Raw genomic sequence first — 24,852 nt, 5'->3', positions numbered from 1 at the left:
CGGAGGAAAATAAGGACCGTCTTATCAAAACACCACAGGGGGTTCTGCTTATAATTGGCATAATTGGTTGATGGAGCAGGGTGCAGTTCGTGATGTGTCACTGCGATGAACTCAATAAACGTGGCCACTGATTGTGATTTTCAGTTGTTTGGAAATACCTAAGCACCATCTTTAAATAGGAGAAGCATTCCAATCATCCCACTCTTCCTGGTATTAGAACCTAGCACTTTTTCTCCTCTACCTACCCGCACACTTCACTGCCGTTGAAGTCGGTATCACACTCGTTGAGCTGAGCTTCTTTCCAAATGAGTAAACTAGACACTTAACTAAAAAAAAAACCTCTCCATTTGCCATCAGTCCGTACTGAGTTTTCCACTTTTTCTTGAGGCCATTTTAGAGTGATAGCAGCAGTTCAAAAATGGAATTCTCTTCTTTCGAAAATGCATTTCAAATGGCTTATCCTGTAGGTATCCCCAGAGGACACCTCAGGGATAAACCTTAGCAAGAAAGGAAGATAGCCCAAGAAGAAAAATAAAATTGGAAGGAAGACAGAGGCGTGACTAAAACAGAAATTCAGGGAGAAAATAAGTATCTTCTTAACTGGCTCACTCCACTTTGCTGCTACCCAGGTATTAGCCTGCACTGACCGCATTTTTTCACTTATTGGAAATTCACTTTAAATCACAGTACAATTTGATATTGAGTGACTACCCCCTATTTATACACTGATTTCTCACAGATTTCTCACTAATTTACGTTTCCATTTTACTTTAGGCTATTGTTCACCCTTTATGCAGCAAGTGACAAGTTGCATTTATATATATATATATATATATATATATATATATATATATATATATATATATATATATATATATATATATATATATATATATATATATATATATATATATATATATATATATATATATATATATATATATATATATATATATATATATATATATATATATATATATATATATATATATATATATATATATATATATATATATATATATATATATATATATATATATATATATATATATATATATATATATATATATATATATATATATATATATATATATATATATATATATATATATATATATATATATATATATATATATATATATATATATATATATATATATATATATATATATATATATATATATATATATATATATATATATATATATATATATATATATATATATATATATATATATATATATATATATATATATATATATATATATATATATATATATATATATATATATATATATATATATATATATATATATATATATGTATATATATATATATATATATGTATGTATATATATATATATATGTATATATATATATATATATATATATATATATATATATATATATATATATATGTATAGTTATTTATTTATTTATTTCACTACGTAAGATTGATGTGCATGCAGCATAGTATGGTTAAAAAAATGTTGGGAGGGAGAGTGCAAGAGAGAAGCTTTAAAGAGGAGAAAAAAAGGATTGAGCAAAATTGGTTTGGAGGATTGGAAAGTGAAGAGAAGGAGGAACTCTTCAACTTTTTCTCTCATTCCCAGATGTGTTGCAGGCATGGCGTTGACTTTGAAGAGCTTGTGGCAAAGGAAGCAATATGCGAATACAGAGGCACTCTCCACTTTCCTTCTTTTTCAAATTTTACCCCTCTTTCTTTTTTCACATCTTCCCTTTATGATTTTCTCTCTGGGCCTTCTGGTTTCTTAGTGGCAAGTCTGGCAGGGAGTGGGCTGATGTTTTGTGGAACTTTTAGTGAACCTTCACTAGCTCCTGCAGCATGTAGCTGCCCCCTCACGAACCCTGACATTATCTTCGTATTGGTCCAACGATGAATAACATTATTAAGAAAACTAAACAATGTAAATATTCATTTGTGTACTTCCTTTCAAATCGACTTACAGTAGAGCAGGGGCACAAAACCCATTTGTATTGTTGGCCAAATGTTAGCTTGGTTTTTAGGGTGCCAAGCTGAATTGAGAAATAGATCAATAAAATAGATTATTTTGATTGTCGATTAATCATTTAGAGACAATGAAACCTGACAATTGTCCAAATACTCTTTTTTTGAGCCTCTAATTAATAGATATTTTCTGATTAATATAAATTTCTTTAGATAGGGCTTCTTTAGATATTTACTCTTCATTTAATATTCATTAAAAAAAGAAAGTGATATCAATCAGAAAATATTCATATATGTATATATTATATACATATAGTTACAGCTGCCATTGACAGTAAAGGTCGTCTAAACCATCAGCCCCTCCTTGATAAAATGGATTGGATATCTTTTGTTCTCAGTGGGTTTTTGCATATCAATTTCCTTCTCATTTTAACTACCACAACACATTCAAAGATAAGCTTGTGTGGTTGTGTGAACACTGATGCCACAGTGTGTGAATTTTCCGGTTATAATTTTTCAGTGGCTCAGAAGCTGTCGCACGGGGGTTTGTAATGACAATAACAGAGAGCATGCCTGGGCGTGATTTCAATCCCTTCCCCAAAAATAATGAGTCTGACTAAGCCCGGTCACCCCAACTTCATCAAAAGCAGTAGGAAATCTGCAAATGATGTATTACATCCTGTGGCGATTCATCAGTTGCACATGTCAGAATGATGCTGAGCCGAAAATTAAAAGGCATCTTTCATCAACGCTTATTTCCTAAAATAGTTAGAAAACGAGAGTCATGACTGTTGAGGGTCAACCCTTGAGTTGTTAAGTGGGAAATAAAGTAGTTGGAAGATTTTGATGTCAGTTATATTGTTTTCTTTGAGCACATCCTCATAATGGAGGAGAAAATGTAGGTATTTTTTTGTTTACATTTGCATCTGTTTACATTTGGGACAAAAACATTGTTACTTATGCGATTTTAAGTATGAGAAGGACGACAATATATGGGATGATGAACGCACATTATAACAGCCGCATCTGGCAACAGTATTATTTCTCCTCCTGCCATTGCTGTATAAATATTGCACTAATCTGTCTTGTACTAGCTTGTCTAAATTACTTCAGCACGCCAATAACCGCTTTGAAATGATGCTTCTATTATTCTTTCATTGTGCAACATATTGATTTTATCATTCTTTTTAAAATGGCATTGCTCTTTTTTTCAATCTAGAATCTTCTTTTTCCCTCAATGACACCTAATCAACATAATCACGACAAACATGACATATATTAGGGGAGATTGGGGTTGATCGTCACACAGGTTGGTTGTCAAAATTTGAATAACTTGACTAACAGAGGACGGTGTCTGAATTAAGAATTTACAATGTCCTACTATGCAGTGGCATATCCATTTAAGCAGACCCGGGCAATCCGGTCCCTCTTTTTATTGGGCTTTTACCTGGTAGCGCTACGGTATTTGGGATACTTTGCAAACCAAAACTCCCAATATATCAAATTCATATTTACTCTCAGTCGACATTTGGGGACACCACAAAACCAATGTTTTGATAGATTCACACCGTTCCCACTTGTAAATGTCCCAAAAACTCCCGTAACAAATGTTCTCCCTATTCTTTAAAGTTGTGGCAAAATGCATTGCAAAATATATTGTTTTTTATTTGGGACAACGAAGCTCCATTTATTTCCTAATGGCAAAGAATAACATTTCAAATTTTCTACATGTTATATGTGATATCTGCCAACTGTCCCAGTTTAAATAGACATAAATTGATTGGATATCTATTGGATCAATGGAAGCTCATTAGTTAAGATACGTGTTGGCGTGTTTTTTTTTTTTTTTACACACATGCCAATGCATTGCCATCAAGCATTTTCACAACCCAAACTACTGTATGTTTTCATTCATGCTTTCCTTCTCATGAGAACAGATATTTGGAAACTACACTGTGATTACTTTGATTTTAATCAGTCTGGCATTTTGACCCATTTATTTTCTTACTGTGCTGATTGCACTGTAGCAGAGTTGCAACAAAGGTGTAGCCAGCCAATAAGTAACCTTCAAGGCAGATGGAGATCACAAACCTGTAGTGTAAAACAATATACTGGTTCCAGAAAACAAATAAAAAACATTATTTATTGGAAATAATGTAGTATTAAATACTTTTAAATCTTCAAGCTAAGATTAATGAAATGCAAAATAAGTGAATTAGAAACATGGCTGTTAAAGCCATCCTTGAGCATGTAGATCTATTCAAATCTTTACTTTTCCATTTTCAGTCATTTTCACATCAGTGATAATAAAGCAGATTGATTATTCATTTTCATGCATCAACACCAATTAATTGTGCAGCGCGAACACTCTAACTTGAGGTCAGAGGGCCTCTCCCTCATTTACAAAGCGACATTTCAACAACACAAAACCCCCCTTCTAATCTCACACAATCTTTTTTCTATTACGAGTGCACACCTCTCCTAACATGTCCAGACAGCACACATTCTACCCAAAATAAAATCCCATCAACCACACACTGTGCCCCATGCCACTCTTTCTTTACACTTCTCAATTAATATCCTTTAACGTACATTGCACTACGTATTCAGCCTCAAATATTCACTGTGGTTGTTACTAATACAAGCATAGAAATGCTTCTTCTATAAAAACAATTAGTCTGAGACAATTAGGCTGAAACTTGTCTGTTTGTATGTTATATTTTTATTTGTTTATTATATTTGGATGTTTGTTTTATTTAACTACTGTCAAAACAGAAACTTGATATTAAAAAGTGTTCTCTTGAATATATATTAGATATATGATACATGGCGGCCCAGCGGCTTGAGTGGTTAGAAAATGAATGAATGGGTGGATATATGATACATGTGAATGCAATATCTTAGGAAGTCAGTTAATTCCTTCATTCATTCATAGAACTCCGAGCAAATGAATGCGAATGATCATAGTTCTCTGCCGTTCAGGGAAATAGATGTCCAATCCAGTTTGACTGGGAGGCATGGCACCAGTTATTCACTACCAGCCCCTCCCAGTCAAAACTGATTGGACGTCTCTCCTTGTCAATGACACCTGATGACTCAACAGAGGGTGTTCATAAAACATAACATCAGGAGACAGTTGGTTACACTGAGAAAGGAACACTTTAATGCATTCATGCACATTTGCAGCATCAAATCTGTCTTATGTGTCATAATAACAGGAACATTATGACATGATAGATACACATTTTTTTTTCATTTTCATCTCTGTGGCAATTTCTATGCTGTGTCTTTGCTGCAATTGGATGAATGATACAATCTGAGGTGGTTGGAATATTCCATGCAGAATTGATGCTATCTGTCTAATGATGAGTTATTTTCATTTAGTATATTATTTTAAATTTAGGGAATAAGCCGTTGAGAAGTGGTGACTGTGTTCTATATTGAAATTGTTTGAAATTAGACTTGGAAATGAGTAAATTATTATTATTTTGCTTCATAATTCCTTTTTCATTTCTTCCAATAGTTTCCTGGGCTCTTGGTTTTGAAACTTTTACAGACCAACTATCTGAGTTATCTCAGCAGAAAAAGGACAAGAAAAGTTTAATGACTACGGAAGGGTCAAAAGTAAACTAATGACCCACGCAATGAATAGTTGCTGAGCAGAACCTTGGCATGTGGGAATAAGAGTGTGTTGCTGTAAGAATGACTTGGCTCCAATATTACAAGAGTTTATCTTTACAAAACTGAAGGTCACACATGTTTGGTATGATGAATTGGGGTCAACCCAAAGACATAGTGGACTATGTCCTTTGGGTTGACCCCCAATTCATCATACCAAACATGTGTGACCTTCAGTTTTGAAAGCATAAACTCTTGTAATATTGGCAGCCAAGTCATTCTTACAGCAACACACTCTTATTCCACATGCAGGTTCTGCCTCAGAACTATTCATTGCGTGGGTATTAGTTACTTTTGACCCTTCCGTAGTCATATAATCTTTTCTAGTCTTTTTCTGCTGAGTTATAACTCAGATAGTTAGGATCTGTAAAAGTCTTACAAAACCAAGAGACCAGGAAACTATTGGAAGAAATGAAAAAGGATTCATGAAGCAAACTATAATAATTCTACTCATTTCAAGTATAATTTCAACAATTTAATATAGACAAACAGTACACTTTTTTTGTACGTGTAAATATATACTTTTTAAGTATTTATGTTTGTTAAATAAACCAATTGGAAGCACACCAGAAGCCATGTGTAATATTGACCACACATTTTTGATTGAGTAATAATGGAAGAATATAAAATTAGAAACATTCATACCTTCAAAAAAATATGAAAAAAAAACAAAATGAAAAAATCTTCAACACGGTCCTTCCACCAGCTAATGTTAAATTTCTCCATGCAAGTGTTTATTTGACTTTAGTGGTTGTTGATTTATCATTGCAATTATTTCCATTCTGCATCATGAACACAAATTTACATGAATACACATCTGGTAAATATGTTTACAGTATTTATTGTGGCATATTTTCCATTTGAGTAGCAGGAGAGTTCTTTGATACATGAATGGAGGTTAGAAAACATGCTGCAGCCTTTTCATATAGGCCCTTGAAAACTTATAATGAAGAAACTGTTTGTTGTTACAGAGTGTCACAAAAACTGGCCTTCACTTAAAGATAAATGTTTATGCTTTAATACAGGTAATGCATCTAAACTTTAGATTAGTCAATAAGCCTCTACTCGGAACTTTAACTTGTAAAGGATCAGAGTTTATGCTTTCTTGTTTTAGGGAGGCTCGTCAAGTATTTTTTCTAGCTTCTTTTTTACAATACCCGACTGAAATATGTGCACTTATGCTTTCATCAACTGAAAGCAGCCATGCCAAGGCTGATTCAACAATAAACAGTTATGAAATAGTAGTGCGCACACAAGAAGGACAAAGCCTTTCGGCCAATAGAGAAATAGGTGGCAAATAAAGAATTCATTGGTATCCCCTGACATCCAACTTTTTGCTGGCAATCACTGGAACTGAATTACAAATATAAATCTCAGAGTATGATGAGTATATTCTTATGAGTGGAATTGGAAGTGACATTACAAATGTCCAATTCAATCTGTATAGCATAGAACCTCCTTGGTTTCAGCATTTCTCTTGATTGTATTGTAGGTTAAAGGAATGAAGGCTGGAAAGCGTAGGTTGAAGAGAGGAAATGTCAAACACTATGATTGTGAAAAGGGAGCGGATTAAAAGGATTTTTTTTTGCAGTGGGAGAAGAGGTTCCCAACTAAAGCAATAGCTGACATCTAACAGTATCTCGCAGCCCAACTGTGGCCTAATCTGTTGGTCTTTCATGACTGCAAATAATTTCCATTCGTCAGACAGACAATAGAAGCACCACCTTGTTCTGCATAGCGGATTACTGTACTGAGCATCCTGCCCTGCTCCTACATAGACCTCTGACAAAAGGATTTAATTGAATATCCACCCGTGGCTAATTTGTTATGCACTGTGTGGGAACATGCAGAGCCAGAAACAAGCCTGCACAAAAACGTGTTTTGTGTTTTCGGTACATATGGTATTTTTATTTTCTCTTCTTTATACACCTTTTGTTTTTTACTGCTTGATTTGTTATTGATGGTTTTAAAAAACTTGCAAATAATAGTTAGTTGACAAGTTGACTTTACAACACCAAAATCAGTGTTTGACACTTCCAAATTTAGATTTTAAACTTACCATTTTGTTCCCAGACTGTTGTTTGGAGTAGCAAATTTCCAGCCAACAAAGAAAGACTTTGATCAGATTACATGAAAATCAGATTGTTGCGCATAAAAATATTTGAGAATTTTGCTAATCTTGGCAGTTCCGATCGTAAATCAAAGAAATATACCAGCGGCTGTGGGACCAATAGTGCTTGCTTGCAATGTTTCGGTTTATACTATTTGGAATAAGGTAATGTAGAAAAATAGCCTGAATTTCATAGAAGTTCGATACTAAGGATTTAGACCTTTATATATTCTTTTGTTACCGTTGACCATGAACCCTTCCTCTTCTGTTTGTTTATCAAAATTAAAAGTGGCAAATTACATTTACAGTACTTACTCTTAAACACATTTAATCATCCATTTTAGCTTCACATTACACTTGTGCTTAAGATGATTAATCCTCAATGTTTGTTATACACAAACAATGGTGATTAATTGGAATTCAATTACTGTGAATATCTCTGTGATGTTGGTTTTGCCTAAATATGACTTAATGGTTCTTGTCTCGTTGTTTGGAGTAAATTATTGGGTAAGATGACTTTGAGTTTTGCATTGAAACACCTATATGTTTTTTCTTTTAATTTGGCCCGTTGACACTTGCACTGCACTTGTGTAGACAATCTGAAGTGACAGCAGTGCTCCATCTCACATGATAGTGTTAAATAAAAACACTGCCCACATGTTTGTCTTAAACTAAGTAGTCCCCAACTGTTTGGACAGACAGCATGCAGTCACACTTAATGTATTTGTTTATTTTCCAGATAAGCGGCCTCTTTTATGGATAAGCAGCTGACGCTTCCCTTCTGTCCATCTGGGCAGGTTTGGAAAGATAAAATAGTGTGTTAATCTGGTGCTGTTGAGTCGAGAGAGCGATGTTATTGACCTATGCTGGCAGCAATGTGTTTCAATTATACTCCGCTATCCATTTGTCAGGCAAGCCAAGTGATGGGAGAGGGTAATGTATGGAGGTCAGGCCTGGCTTAGCGTCATTCTCCATCACTTATGATGTGTCTTATAGGAAAGTGCTTTAATTGAATTACGCAATTTATTCTTCGAGCAACAAAACCCTCCTCTGGATCTGTGATAGAGGACAATTAGAGACACGTTTTAAATAAGAGCAGTTTTCATATTCCTATCTATGTGGTTTGAAAGGAGAAAGGCAAGAAATGAGATGAGATGCCTTCCAGCCCTAGCAGTCGATATTGAATTTGTTGTTTTTTAGAATTAACCGGTGACTTTAAAACTTTTGTTCAAGTCACCACTATTTAATGCTGTTGTGCTTTACTCAAAATGAAGAAAAGTTTGGTATTATCCCATACCTAAGCAAATTCCATTGCATATCTTTGGATACATTTGCAAATTTTTGGATGATATTTCTTTTTATCAAGTGAAATTTATTCAGATTGAACAGCTGGGAGAGGTCAAAGTGCTACTTGCTTACTGTCTGGCTGTCAATCACTTCAGTCACACTTGCAGGTTTGGAGACCGCTTTGCGAGTTGGTGGCCTACTTATACTCTGGCCCTCCGCACACCTGCTTGTTCACTCCGCTCTAATTGTCAATTCATTTATTTCTCACAAGTCTACAACCCCTACTGCGGGTGCCCAATATCTGGGTCTAATCAGCAAAATCTCTACAGTTCCTCTTGTTAACAGTGAAGAATATCAAATCAAAATGCTGTCCATAAGCACGTAGTGTACAGCGATTATGATAATTTGCCGTATCGCAGATGGTCGGGTGGGTGGTGATTTCCGCTATTGCGACCGGAGAGGCCGTCTAAAATTGCGTTGCAAAAAGCCACGTGCTACTCATTACTACTCATTCCCGGCCAAGTATCCTTTTGTCACTTTCAAATGTGCAGCCTAGTAAATAAGGTGAGGATCTGGTTTTCAAAGTTGGACAACGACCTTTTTGTTATTAAGTTACAATTGTTTGAAATACTCCATTAATATTTTTGATTGCATTGCCAACTATTTTTCTGAGGTGAATATATTCGATACCTACATTTTGGGTCACATTTTGGATTTAAGGTGATCACGTTAAACAGGTTAATGTATAACATCTCTCAACAGTAAATTGAATCTGGAAGCACACCATAGCCTTAAGTACTGCAACCTTTGTAACATGGGGTTCCTGTCAGGCATAATTCTTGTTTAGTGTGGTAATTACTGGGGGATGCGCTGAAAATGTCACCGGCAGAAAAATGAACAACCCTACCTTAAGAGACTGTTTTATTTAATATGGGCAATCAAACGTTGCAGCAATTTGGCCGAATATGTAAAACAAAGCTGCCTTGTGGTGTAGAGGTTCACTTGCCTGACTTCGGTGCAGGCAGGCTCGGACTCAATTCCGGCTGGTGGCGATTTATATGACTGTGGGTGCGGATGGTTGATCAGCTTGGTTAGGCTCCAGCAACCCCCGCAGCCCTTTTGAGGATGCGCGGTATAAAAGATGAATGGATGAATGGTGTATAACAAAGAAAATAAAGCAGTCAGATTCAATAGCAGTGGAAACAACATATTGTTTCTGTTAATGCATTAATTTTGTTCATGTATTCCCCATCCTTTTAAGAGTGTTCAACTAGTCTACCATGCATGTTTTTGGGATGTGCGAGGAAACCGTAAAAAACCCATACTAGCTCGAGAAGAACAAGCAAACTCCACATAGTGAGGACCGACCTAGGATAGAACCCTCAACAATAGAACTGCGAGGCCCAATAGAATATAAAAATACAGGTTTGTGATAACGGCTGCCTTTAAGAACTTAATAACATACCTGTGAGTCTCCAGTGGGTGGCCTCTATGACATTGTAAAGCCAGAGAAATGGGAGAACCAGTAAACCATCCAGCGAGCCAGTGTCTTTCCATTACCTGCTGAAATTGATGCCCAATTATCTCCTCTCTAATTATCTTTGTTTCAAATAATAATAATAGAATTAAGTGCAGCTAATAGAGGCTGAGCTCGCCTTGCCTCTCCGTGTGAAAGTGCTTACTCATTTAGTCTGTCTTTTTAATAATTACATTATCATTTTACACCCCTGCCTGTTCCTTGGGAAGTGGGCTGGCGCTTGTGTTGAAGTGAAATCTCATCACTGGTGCTGAATTATGAGCAGTTTATTGATCCCTATGGTGGATAATCACTCTCCAAGTTAGTCTAGACAGGATAGTTAGCCACATGACTGTGGCAAGGGGGTGTATAGCCCCCAAGGGGAGAATTCCTAGGCCCACTTAGCAATTAATGCAAGTGATGGAATTTAGGTTCACACTAAATTTCCCAATGCCTTGACATGTTAAGTGTTGTACACATTAAAACATATTCATGGTTAAAAACAGAACCTAATCAGATGATTAAAAAGTCACCTCTCTCCTTTTCACAATACATTTACATATCTGCACCCTAGAAAGGGGTGTCATTTAAATGACGACAGCAAATGTTGATTGATAGACTTCAGTTGGATCAATTTTGGATACAGCTTTTGCTAATATCTATGGTAGGTTAGATAAGGTTGTTTGTGTGATAAAGGGCTCATTGAATGGGTAAAGGCCAAAGTGCTGAGTAAGAGACAGAGCAGGCTATTCATCTCTATAAAGCCAGGATTGCCTTTTAAAGCAATTCATCATTATCTTGATGAACATTTCCTCCTTGACATCCTTGGCTTGCAGCTGTTTGTCCTTCAGTGTACTATGACCCGTTTTTTCTATGCTACCACATTAAGGTTTTTGTTTATCTTTTTAAATTCATAATGCCTAAAGCTGCCCAAATTGACATCGATATTAGGGTGGCACTCATGTTTCTTTGTGCCTTTGATTGAAATATATATGGAGAGAAATCAAGTATTTCCTTATATATGGTCGCTATTGTTGTGCAATGATGCGGTAATGCAATGGACTCGACATTGAACTTAACATTATGTTTCCTGAATCTGTTGTGTAAAAAAAAAAAAAAATCCAGTTAATGCCTAAACTCAAAACTTAGAGTAAACTGGATTACAGTTCAGTAGTTTGAACCCATAATTTTAACAATGGCAGCAGTAGCGTAACTATGCCCTGTTACACTGTCACTCAGATGGAATGAAATACAATATAAAAAAAAGTTACGTTACTTCACGTAGCATAACAATTTCATTATTCACTCATTCATCTTCCATAACGCGGTTTCTTGTAATGGCTGCGGGGGTTGCTGGAGCCTATCCTAGGTTGCATGTGGCTTTAATAGAAAGAAGAATAAAAAACAAAAAACAAAAACTGGCTTGTGAGCTAGTGTCTGGCCTTGTACATCCAAGACTGGAAGCCAATGATTTGACCCCAAATTGAGACTTTCCGTGTCTTTCCAGCGATTTGTTCTGTCATCTTTAATTTTGGTAAATACAGTACATATGGTACATGGATAAACCTGGCTGTAGTTGGAAGATAAACTGAGTTGATTCAGGATGGAGATGAGAAGGAAGCAGCTTATTATCCTGCTTTTACTGCTGCTCTGCTGACTTGGAAAAACATATCAGCCTTGACCTTGCTTAGCAGTGCCCATATACAGTACCTCTAATGATCTCTGACTAGCTTAATGATAGGATATGTCGGTCCTCGACTCTTTGACTTTGTTTGACTATTTGTTAATGCCATTGTCTCACATAAACATGCACATGCACAGCCTTGAAAAACTGTCAGCAGTTTGAGTTAGGAGTGGAGCAAATGAGCTGTCCTATTGAAAAGAAATAAGAAGCAAAGTGCAGTTTTCCTAAAAGTGCCTTTTTAGCAAACCCAAGACGAGACCAAAATGCACCCAATATTATTTTTGAGGTGGTTTTGTTTTGAGGACAACATAAATTGGAAACATGAACTTTGCTACTATGTATTTTAATCTGATTTTTTTTAAACACATGGACTGGAGTTTAACTCATTTACTGCCATTGACGGGGATGGATATCGAATGATCAGTGCCAGTGAATGAGTTAATTTAAGAATGAAATTCCCTATAGATTTTGTCTTGAAAGCTGTTTTGTTCATTAACCTTACTCGACTTGTACAGAATGACAACACACTCCAAATGATGCTTAATTTTTTTAACTATAAACAGTGAAAAAAGAACGACTGCTATCCGGACAAGTTTGTTATTTGCTCTTACATTTTATATTGCAATTCCTTTTTTTAATGGGAAGAGTGTCATTGTGTTATAAGTGGTCCAAATGTCACCCATTTGTGTAAAAAAATAAATCTTTTATGATGCACAGAAGTGATAGGTTTTTAGTGTTGAGGCACCCACTCCAATACATTACTTTCAATGCAGAAAGTTGAAAACCCTGAGTTTTTCCCACTGGCTTTGGGCGATCGACTTGGATATCTGTCATGAATGTCAGTAAAAAAGCAAGTGACAGGAAGAAAGTGATAGGGTAAAACACCTCCATTTCTGGTTCCTTTGCTGAGCTTGTACCGAATTACCTGTATGTCAATCAGAAGACAAATCCAATAGTACACCAATAACTTTCTTTCAAATTCCTGGCCTATTTTCTTTGTCCATATTCTATAAAGATCAAAATGTTCAGCTGTTGTTTACATTTTTTACCTGTAGTGCCTTCCTCCATTTTAAAGGCAAAGGCTGGTTGCTGTCTAATGGTATCTCATACCCTAAGAAAGTCAGATGAACTTCTATTGAGTGACCGACCTTTGCAGTGTCAAATAACAACTATTTTCTCATCTCACATGAAATAACTAATCATAATTTAGCCTTTGTGTTCTCAGTGCAAAACTGAACAATATGAAACAAACTACTGATTTGATTCATTCATCTTTTTATGAGAATAGGTCCTGGCAACAACCCTTCCTTCAACTTTGTCCGTCCCAATTAAGATTTTATTAAGCAGAGAATGGGAATGTTAAGATTGAGGGTTATCACTGGGCCCCTCTCTGCTCAGCCAAATGAAACACCTATAGTGACCTCTTTGATTTATCCATTGTAGGGTTGGCCTACTCCCTCATCAACCGTCTTGTTGTGTGGTCCTGTCTCTTCAGTTCTCTCAAAGCTCTCTGCGTAAAGGCCCGACAGTGGGTGGCAGGGGAGGAGCAGGGTGGCAAGCATTGAGGTGGGCTGGGGATCTTCTGTTCCTGGCTGAGTGAGTGTGGATAAGAAGTTGTTTGAATTCATAATTGTGCTCTTGTGAAGGAGGAGATTTGTAAAGCAAGGCTGCCTTCATTGTGCAGCCGGGGCTGGTCCGGTGGAGGGTGCGAACGGCTCAAAGCTAATGTAATCTATGCTATTAGAGAGGGTTAATTAGCTGCTGATCTGGCTCCTGAAGAGCAGGCCCACAAGCGAGGGTAGCGGGAGTAGGCGGGTGGGCAGTTGGGATCGAGAGGTCTTCAGGGAGTCATTAAAAGCTGCTTGTTGTAATACAGCCACACAGTCAATAAGGCTGCTTCTACAAGAAGTGGAAGAAAGCCAATATGACAAGTTAATAGAGAGAGAGTCTTGCAATGTGAAAAAAGTCCACATATTTGAACTTATGATGTGAACAATAGTAATTCAAGTTACGAAATGACTACTGCAACTAATTCCTTCCAAAAGCACTATTTTTGTATTAAAACCTTAGCAATTTACCTCTTCAAACTTCTATATGTCATAGTAACCAATGCTAAATTAGGCATAGCTTTATGGCACATTTACTTTTTATCTATCAAATAGTGCATGTGTACATTTCTGGAAATGTTAACTGAAGGATTTATTTATGGGTCGCCAATGATGACATTCAATCACTGTAATGTGGTCATTCAATGCCAACCTTCCCAGTTAAAATTGATTTGATGTCTTTTGATGTCATTGGATGTGAATGAGTTAATAATTTATATATTGTAGAAGTGTAAATTAAAAGCTCCTGCTTTTGGGCTTATTCTACTTTATATTTATCAATTAATGTGTCCTTCAATACATCTGCTGTCCCTTTGAGCAAATGATCACTTAAAAGTAGGTTGTTAGTGCGTCTTTGGACATTTTAATGCTGATGAATTACTTTCACAGGCCAAAGCAATCTGTTTTTGTTTGTTTGTGGATATTGTGGCTTTGTGTTGACCTAGGGGTGAAGAAAGAGAGAGAGAGAGCCTTCTAGACTAGAGTTATACCCTCAATTTAATAGTGGAGTGAGGTGTTTCTTCAGCCTCATCAGATCAATGGAGAGTAAATAGCCTACACTTCTTGTTTCACAGCAACGTATTGATCTTTTGCTCAGTCTCGGCTTCCTTTTACCCGGCTTCTCGTGTCTCGCAACCCCAGGGACTGCTCTGATTGCCATAGATTGGACAAGCTAACAAGCGCATGATGAGGAACCAGGCTCTCTTTTCTTCTCATAGGCTGTTTCATTTTTTTTCTTTGTGGCACTGGCATGAAAACAGACAGACAGATGTACTCTCGGGGACTTGCAAAAAGCATCAGATCTACACAGCTCGGCGCCATGAAGGACTACGTCATTTCTTTCTTGTTGCCACTGTTGACAACGACGATCGCTATTCATCTTGATGGATTTTCCGATTCCGTGTTCGGCTATGACGCGGCTGGAGTACACCAACTTACTCCACAAGCCTTTACTTCGATGGAAAGTTTTTTTGCAGTCTTCCCTCTTCTTTGAAAAAAAAATGTCAAGTGGCCCGTCGTGAGTGGCACTAGAGTCACGACTTGCATTGCAGAGTGGCGGCTTGCGGGTGAGTTCTGTGGCACTTTGCAGAAAATTCAAAGGAGATGAGTGGATAAACTCCTCCCCACTTAGGTAGTTACACCCCCAAAATGACTGCAGAGGCAAATTAGGGCGAAGAGAAGCATCACTTGTGCATTTGTTTAGATAATAAAGGAATTTGATGAATATTATTTATTCTTTGAGATTTCAATGATTGGATAAATGAGAATTTGGAATACTATGTGTGTTTGTAGCTCTATTTGTCTCCACTTTAGATTTGCACTGTAAATATTGTTGGAGGCTGTGGTGCTGAGAGGCGAGGATCAATACAATGTGTGTTTATTGACTGTGAAGGTTGTTTGTGCAGCAGTCAAACAATGTTCATAAAATGTAGGATCTGCTTCGGCAAGGGAATTCTATACAGGAGTATAGAAAGTCTGATGGAAATATAAATTAGAATTTTTTTTTATATTACTGTGATTTTTCAGACTAAAAGCAGTTATTTTGTTCTCTACGCCTGTGGTTTAAATACCAATGCACTTTATTAGTATATTTTTACAGGCTAAGGGGGTGTCATTTCATTAAATATTCCAGAATATAATGTGGCTAGATGTGTTTTATAATCCAGTGGGAACAAATACAGTTTTCTTGCAAAATATTGGTGGATGTGTCTTATAGTCAGGTGTGCATTATTGTTTAAAACCATAGTGAATGTCCTCATTTGTCTATACAACTTATTAACCAGCTGTTTATTAATATTACTTCAAAAGACTAATGATTTGCCAAATAATGTAATTCCAATATTATTTAAAATGTTAGTCATTTACTAATTGCATTATATGGTACTGTGTTGAGAATTCCCTCGCAGTAAATAAGAACACTTGTGATTATTTAAAATTATGTATATTTCTTTATGAATGTGAAATATTAAAAATAATAGTAAAAAACTAATCCTGAGTCGTGACCTTTTCACAATTTCACAATTTGGATGTAAAGGAGATTCATCTATAAACACACCTCCACCTATCATTATTTCTTATTTAATTGGAGCCAATTGTCTGTACGCTCCAATTCTTCTCTTCCATCTTGGCTTTGTTTGCATGTGATATTTTAGATGACGGTGTGAGGGATGACAGTTTCTAACAAGGCCTATTAGGCAATCCTCAGGGTGCCCTCAGCACTGATTTGAGCACCATTAATTTTCTATTATAGTGTGCTAAAGACTTGCCCCTGCACAGTCATTCACCTTGCTTATTGAGTCTCGCACACCAGTTGTGGACTTTTTTTCTGGGCAGCTTGCTGCTTTAAGTGTAGTGTGACCCCTCTGGGGAGCTCATTTATTATTTGCAGATATTGATCTGGACGTGTAGGCCAGCCAAGCTATTCAATGTTGACTCTGCGCTGGCCTATGATGACTTTAACTGTTACCGGACCGAATCGGACAATGTCAGCCTGTCTTTTCAAGCTTTTTACATGATTTATGTGCATCTGTCTTTGTAAATGCCAGTGAATGAGTTAATTTTGGGAACTCAAAGTGGGGAAATAAAAATAGCGTCAACTAGAACAGTAAATCAGCAATGTCATGACGATATAATGTCATATTAATTCTTCATAAATCGATGCAAGATTTAAAGATATTACAAATTTTCTCATAATTTAATCAAGACAAGGGCATCAGATTTAATTCGGTATTAGGCACATATTCGTGATAAGTATGTGATACAAAATAACTATTGTTTTTTTTAAACAATTTTAATGCTGAAAAATGTCAAATATGTTGATGAAAATCATTCCTTTATAACACAATGCAGCCAAAACATGATGATGTTCATTAACATTTTGCATTTTGATCATCATTTTGGTTCATTTGTTTTTAACACATTGATGTTAACAACCAGCTTCAGTACTCATTACACCACAAGCATCACCAATAAGGTCTCCCCTAAAGGAGATATTTTTTTGTGTAACTTTTGGATTTTAAAAATTTAATAAGCATATTATTTCATTTTTTAAAACCTATTTACTAGTGCCTTAAATACTGATTATTACTTGATTATACATACACTAATCCATACTAAGTGGCATTTAGATAGTTCAACTTGTCCTGTAAACAAATACATAAAAAACAAGACAAGAAAACAAATACAAAAGTACGTTGCTAAAGGTCAGATGTTTATCAACCTATATTAATTGGTTGGGTACATAGTACATAAACTAAATGTTCTGACTCCAAACCCCAACAGATAACTGCCACCCATCATGACATTGTCTTCACATTCCCTGGGGACAACAGATATCTCCAAGAGGGTTTCCCATGGAGAGAATATTTTATTCATATTCTTTCTCATGGATCTAATAATGACAACAAACTCGCAATTTTGGTGCAATATACAGTATCCATAAATTAATCTACAAGAAATAATTTGAGGTATATAGGTATATATCACATTTACTCACTATGTGCACCACCAACGATGTAGGCCAAAACAAGTGAAGACAGGAACTACACTTTCCAGAGCAGTGAGAACAGAGGGCATGTGAACACTATGTTTGATAATATATCCAGATGTGGAACATATGTGTTTGAAGTCTGAATTTGTCCTTTGGGAGTTTTGTCTCCGCTATTGATGATCCTTTTACAAAAACATACTCACATAATGCATATTCCGCATGGCCATTAAATGCACATACATTTCATTTTTTTCCAATACATTCTTCCATCATAAGGTCTAAATCATACAAATTGTCAACAGAGGTCTTAATAAGGTCTAGTAGTGCACCTAAAATATGGAGGTTTCTGTACTCAAACAACAGTTATATTATAAGGAAACCTTTTAATCTCCAGACTCCAGTGTGGTCAAACATAAACTTAATCGGTATTTAATGTTTTTGTTGGTCCTCAGAGGGAATAAAGCAGCATGTGTTGTTTTCCTAAGGATCATGCTCAATATATCACTGGCGATATTGCCAAGAAAAGGGCAAAAAAAGGAAGATTCAGATATATGTGCAGAGATACATTATAAAAGATAGCCCATGTTTCCTTGATATGATTTATTTTGATAAAATCTAACCTGATCTTTATGGCCTTGAACGTAAAGAAAAGGTCAGGGATTTTCCCACCGATGCCTGTAAGAAAGCCAAATTTGTCTACACTATCTCTGCAAAGATTATTTCATGGTTGAAAAGCTGTTGTTGAATTTGGCACGACCTCAGAGGCTGGCACATATTCATCTTTCATATGCGAGTCACTAAACCTGAGGGAGAGGTCACCCAGAAGACATCTCTGATGAGGAAACATGGTGTAGTGGATTTTCCACTGTTGCCGCATTGATGTCTGCTAATGCCGTTATGGAAGAGTGGCCAAGCTGCCGGTGGAGAAAGAATCAGTTAGAAAAAGCCACCTTAGGCACCCTTTGTCTCATTCTGTGCTACTTCCAAAACTCAATTGTCTGGCCTATGCCAGAGACCACAGTCTGTGGAGAGAATCTTCACAGCTGTCTACACTTGGGGAGAAAGTGAGTGGACAGAAAGTAGAAAGAGGAAAAACTGAAGATCATGCCTGAAGTATAATGATGACAGAAATTAATTTATGCAAAGTGTAATATTTTCATATGTAGCTTCTTTGGTATAAATGACTACTCCCCCAGAAATCTACAGTTTCAAGATCACAGAATCTTTCCAGCGCCTTCCGCAGAAATCAAAACAGTTCATGGAATACAGGGTGAAGTCCAGAATATTACTGGTATAATGGCACACTGGGCTTGCAGTTTACGGAAAGTGAAATGGGATTGCTTTTGCAAAAAGACAGTTTTTTAAATACGGTACGTGTTTTGTCTAATGCAATGTTCTGCATGTTGAGGTATTCTTTTTCGCTGCACAAATGCAAAAGACGACCCGGAAATAGACATTAAGACAACACCTCCCGCTGAGGTGCTGCTGCACAAAGCACTGTATACCATTCATTTGTTCATTTTCCGTATCGCGTATCCTATAAGGGTTGCGGAAGTTGCTGGAACCTATCCCAGCTGACTACGGACGAAAGGCAGACAACACCCTATTACACCTTAGACTGGTCGTCAGTCAACCGTAGGCCACACAAAGAGACAGACAACCATTTGCACATCACAATCATACCACCCCACCCCGAGTTGTAATCAATCCCTCACGTGCCCGCACTCAAGTCAGGCGAGTTGACGACTACACGATCAGGTGGCTCAACATATACTAAAATGTAAATTTGTAAGCACATTTCTCTAACTTACATTTTCAAGTTCTGCAGATTTGTTTTTTTTTTTTTTCAAGAACAAATGATGTAAAAACAATTCAACACAACTGTTTTGGCAGAAAATGTCCAAAAGCTACGCAGCAGCATTGATGGAGATGCGTCCTACAAATTCATGGTGCCTTCTGAAATCCAAATCAAATGTTCCCAAATTTGTCAGCAGAAGCATGAAAATTGCACAACTATGACTACTTCGATCTTAGGGGGCTCCCAGCCCTTTGCATTAAGTTACACTAAGCACTAATTGGATGGTACCTGGCTCCACATCACTAGCATCTCTGAATAGGATCAGGATCTGGCTTTGGTTAACAGCACACTCTCTGGTGTTTGTGGATGATTACCTTTTTGCAATGGAAAAGGGATGATGGGAGGGGGAAATCCTCTTTTCTCTTGCATAGGCCCTTGGCCTTGTTGGCACAATGCTAGCTTTCAGATTTTTCCCAATGTCCCTGAAATTGATTTTTCAACCATGATTGCCTGTGTGAGGATGATCAAACATTTGAAATAATTGATGCAGTATGACTGCGCAGTGGGGAATACCTAGAACAGTGATGTCCTATATAAAATCATTCTTACTGATCTCTATTACTATATGACTTCATATCATACCTCTCAAATGGTTTCCAGTTATCTATAATTATTGGATATGTCTTAAAGCATCCTGCTGATGATTGCTATGCATTAAAACGATAAATGTCAAACAATTTTCAATTATATTAATTGAGGACAGACATAATGTTGGTCATGTGTTCTTTATAACTTTTCCTGCTTGTTTTGTCCATTAGCGCTCTAGAATAGATGGAAATGCACTGTCCATTGTAACACCTTAAATAGAAAAGTGTTTGCTTTTCAATGTAACTCAGATCAACGATATTAACCAAAGTTGGAGTCCAGTTAAACCATGGGAATCTCACAGCAGGGCCCATCAAAGCTCAGTTTTTCAACTTCAAATTGGTCAATCTATACTATTACGCCATGTTGGCCATTCGTCCTGTTTTATGCAGGACAGACCCTAACTCAGACATTCATTTTTCCCCCGCAGTGCAAATGAGCGACCGCCCCACTGAGAGCAGCTACAAACAGGCAATGTTGAACACTTACAAAAGTGGTGCTTCACCTCAACAACTAATATGCCTTCATATCAAATGTAGGCAGCATTACCACAGGTGAGTGTTTTTTCCATTCACGAAGAGTTGTTAAAAAGAGGGAATTCATGAGTTTAATTCAACTGCTCCCATTTGTGTTAGCATTTGAACAGTGACCCCCTTGCCACATTAATTGTGGCAGTAGTTGTTGATGATAGACTTTTTTTAATATTGCAATTAGGTCTGGCATGAAATATTTTCCATGCAACACATAACCCACGTTGTAATTTGTGTTCCTATAGGAAGTATGCTTAAGTTGGTATTGCAATTTTTCTTTTTTCACCAATAGTTCATCCCCCATTGCATAGAGAAAACAAAGGCAAATATAGTAGAATAAATTACAGTGTATACAGCATTAAAACAATTACACATTACATTTGTTTTGAAAGTAAAAATGTCAAAAATAAGGTGCAGGAACATTATTAAAAACATTTCAGAACAGGCAGAGAAGTTTGATGAGGGTTCCAAACATCAGCCAGTTTCATTCCGATTGTATACGAATGACCTCAATGCATGACACTGTATACACCTTTTTGATATAGAAATCGTCAATCCACATTATGTATATGTTGTTTCATACTTTTGAAAACACCAAATGCCAATTTGGGCAGGCTGGTTTTGCTAACACTGATTAATATAAAATAGACAACAACGACACAGCTATCTCATTTCACTTGTTTTACTGGTCATCATCTCTTCCCTGTCTGGCTCACAGTTTCTCTAGCCCTCACACATTTATAGCCGTATCTTTTTTGACACTTGTAAAATATGGAAGTAATGATGTCTACAGTGGATGGATGGCTGAGTGAGCCTGCAATGGGCCTATATAGTGCTATGTTCACCTTGAGGTCACTCATTCGATTCAGGGCCTGTTTGCTACTGATCAGAAATCATTTTCATCTAATGGTGGTGTAGAATGGAAGGAACCAAGCGTCTGAGTGGTCGCTGCATTTCGTTCATAATATGGAATACACCATTAAACCCTCACCTGCTTCGCCGCTGGGGTGATCCCGGAAAGTGAATTTTGTGGCGGTACTATGACTGACTGCGCCTATAAACACACCAAGTTTATCATGTCTTTCATCTCAGAGGTAGACCATTCAATTGTGTTTATGGTAGCACTGCACCACTTTCTTTTTGGTATTGTATCATTTTACGGTCACTGGAGAAGGGTTTTATTATTACAATATTATACTACAAGAAATATCTCATGGTTGTGCTTGCTGAGAAAGGTTCTTTGTATGCAAGTACTAACTTGCGCTTTGCTCTAGGGTGAAGAACACATTTCACTTGTGCGATTTTGCACAATTTCTACATACATGCTTGAGTTGATTCAGACTTGAATTTGATTATACTAATTTTGCCTATATATATATATATATATATATATATATATATATATATATATATATATATATATATATATATATATATATATATATATACATATATATGTATATATATATATATATATATATATATATATATATATATATATATATATATATATATATATATATATATATACATATATATGTATATATATATATATATATATATATATATATATATATATATATATATATATATATATATATATATATATATATATATATATATATATATATATATATATATATATATATATATATATATATATATATATATATATATATATATATATATATATATATATATATATATATATATATATATATATATATATATATATATATATACATATATATGTATATATATATATATATACATATGTATATATATGTATATACATATTTTCTCACATATACGCTGTATTTGTCGCTAAAAAATGATGACTGAATCAAGGGTACTGCTTATTTGCGCAAAAATTAGTCTTTCACGAAACTGTAAGGTGACAGACGAAACACAATAACACAAGACATTGCGGCCATTACGATATTTATTTCAAAATAGAGAAAAGATAAACAGATAAAACACTAAACAATTTTGATGTCTATGAATGAAATTCAAGAAAAAAAATTAACTTGCATAGGACGTGAAAAAACTCACTTACTATTGCCTGCCTTTGCTCGCTCAGAGCGCCGCCATCTTACCTAGGGATGACAAACTTTACTGCAACGGACACACTTCCTGGTTGTACAGCTCACGTGAGTTCCTTTTCGAAATTATCTATGTGCAAGCAACACTCTTTCGGAATCTGGAATTCAGCAGATCAGGCGTGGGCAAACCAGTCATTGAGTTCCAATTTTGGGTGTAGGTTTGTGTTCCAACCGGTCCAGCACAAACCTTTTGACTAATGGGATTTCTGCAGAAAACCAGAAGCACCTGACTGCAATCCATTGATTGGACTTGTAGGACAACTGATTGGTGAATAGGTGTCTTCTTTATGGTTTGGAATTAAAATTTGCACCCACATTGATGCCTGCTATTTAGTTATTTTCTTCAATCCTTTTAATCAAGTTCTGATGGCTTATTATTGTGTTGTTTTCGTTCTTCATCCAAGACATTTTTTTCCAAAATTATATGCAGTAAACCATACTGCAATTCTGCAGTGTGGGCCTGCTAAACTAGTCTTGGAACGATACATGCTAACAAACCTTACTCGGACAAACAAAAACTTTAGTCTCTGAGCGGACAACTGGTTTATGTCTTAGGCAGCCAAAGGATGGAGGGTATAATCCTGGCTACTGCACTGACACTCAGCAGAGTTCAGTAGACTTGTCCGCTTCCTGTCGTGCCTAGCACTTTCCTCTGGTGACACTAAGTTCTTCTAAGTCTCCGTAACAAAGAGCCTACTCACTCTCTCTGTTCTTCCAGAATCCGCAGCACAAAAGTCATGCCTTGACTTCCTGCTTTCAAAGTACTTTCACAGCTCAAGAGACACAAGTGAAGGTTAGTTCCTTCAATAAGTTATGATCTCTCCGTGTTTACTTCTGAGGTATTAGCTTCCTACACACATTTTAGAATAATTATGTTTTGTTCCACATTTTCCTACAAATTGGGACACAAACATAAAGAACTGTGGCCTGGTTTTGAGTTCAAAGAAATGATAACCACATTTATCGTGCCATGTTTTTTTTGTTTTGTTTTTTTGTTTTTTTAAACAAGGGTTCCTGGATCTTCGTTTTGCTGTGAATTATCTAGTCTGATGCCAGCTAAACAGGGGCAGGCAATGACAATGGAGTGGTGTACTGCGAAAGACTGAAGGCTGTGCCAGCAGGATAAGAGAGTGAAAAACAGGGTGGGGGCTTCATTAGCATAACTAGCAGGATGCCCAGAACCTTTCTAGAGTGGCATGTTTATGGTATCGTGTTTGGCAAGAGCACACTCATTTTATAGGGTTTATTAAGAAGACAAGGGCAGCCATAAGGAGAATGCAGGATTTGGGATATTGTCTTTGCGTGTCTTTGTAGGTTTGTGCGTGGAAACATCAGCTTTTATTTCTTTGTTCACTTTGCATGTGTGGGGTCTATAACCAAGGTACATTTGGTATCTGGAGCTATGTTTACACATTAGTATTTTTGCTTTAATTGTCTTTTTTAAACACGGCACACAGTGCACTTTCATAAAGCAATCCTTACAAATGATTGCACTTCAGACGAGAAGAGAACAGGGCTCTTTGTCGAGCCTCGGCCCCTTTCATCTCTCCATGGTCATTTTCACAGAGCAAACAGGGACACTCATTATCAACCTGCACCTGAGAGGTCAGAACCTGAACTTTCCTCCAGCCCCTCCAAAGCCACCCCAGCTGTGCCTCTGTTCGCTGCTTCCCCAGCCCGGCACTCTGCTTTATTAGCAAAGAACATCTTTTCCAGTGACTGAGCTTGCCCTTATTGTCCACAGTGGTCAGGGTCAAGTCAAGGGCACTCAGGCTAGATTGGAATCATTTGTCACTCGGTCCCGGACCGGCGCTGATTTCAGCAGAGACCTTAAAGAAGTACACGGTGGTTCCAACACAACCTCTGACATGGGGAACAAGGGAGCTCTGCCACTGGACTCCACAATAGGCCCTTACATATTACATTGCACCCCTTGCC

General features: G+C 36.5%; 1 long non-coding RNA gene across 6 annotated transcripts in view; it reads left to right on the top strand.

Annotated features, from left to right (window-relative positions):
* The window catches only part of LOC144195663 (uncharacterized), a 131,730-nt gene that overhangs the window by 28,512 nt on the left and 78,366 nt on the right, over positions 1–24,852 (top strand). For 5 of the 6 annotated variants that reach the window (XR_013326126.1, XR_013326124.1, XR_013326123.1 and 2 more), the window contains one exon: positions 20,713–20,836. This is a non-coding gene — a long non-coding RNA (uncharacterized LOC144195663). Of the gene's footprint in view, positions 1–20,712; positions 20,837–23,632; positions 23,708–24,852 lie in introns of all 6 variants that reach the window. The other variant, XR_013326125.1, reaches the window with a different exon arrangement.

This window comes from Stigmatopora nigra, chromosome 4, assembly GCF_051989575.1.
Source record: "Stigmatopora nigra isolate UIUO_SnigA chromosome 4, RoL_Snig_1.1, whole genome shotgun sequence".
Classification (NCBI taxonomy): Eukaryota; Metazoa; Chordata; class Actinopteri; order Syngnathiformes; family Syngnathidae; genus Stigmatopora; species Stigmatopora nigra.
The sequence above is the reverse complement of the archived record's forward strand: the minus strand, read 5'-3'. Positions and strand labels throughout refer to the sequence as shown.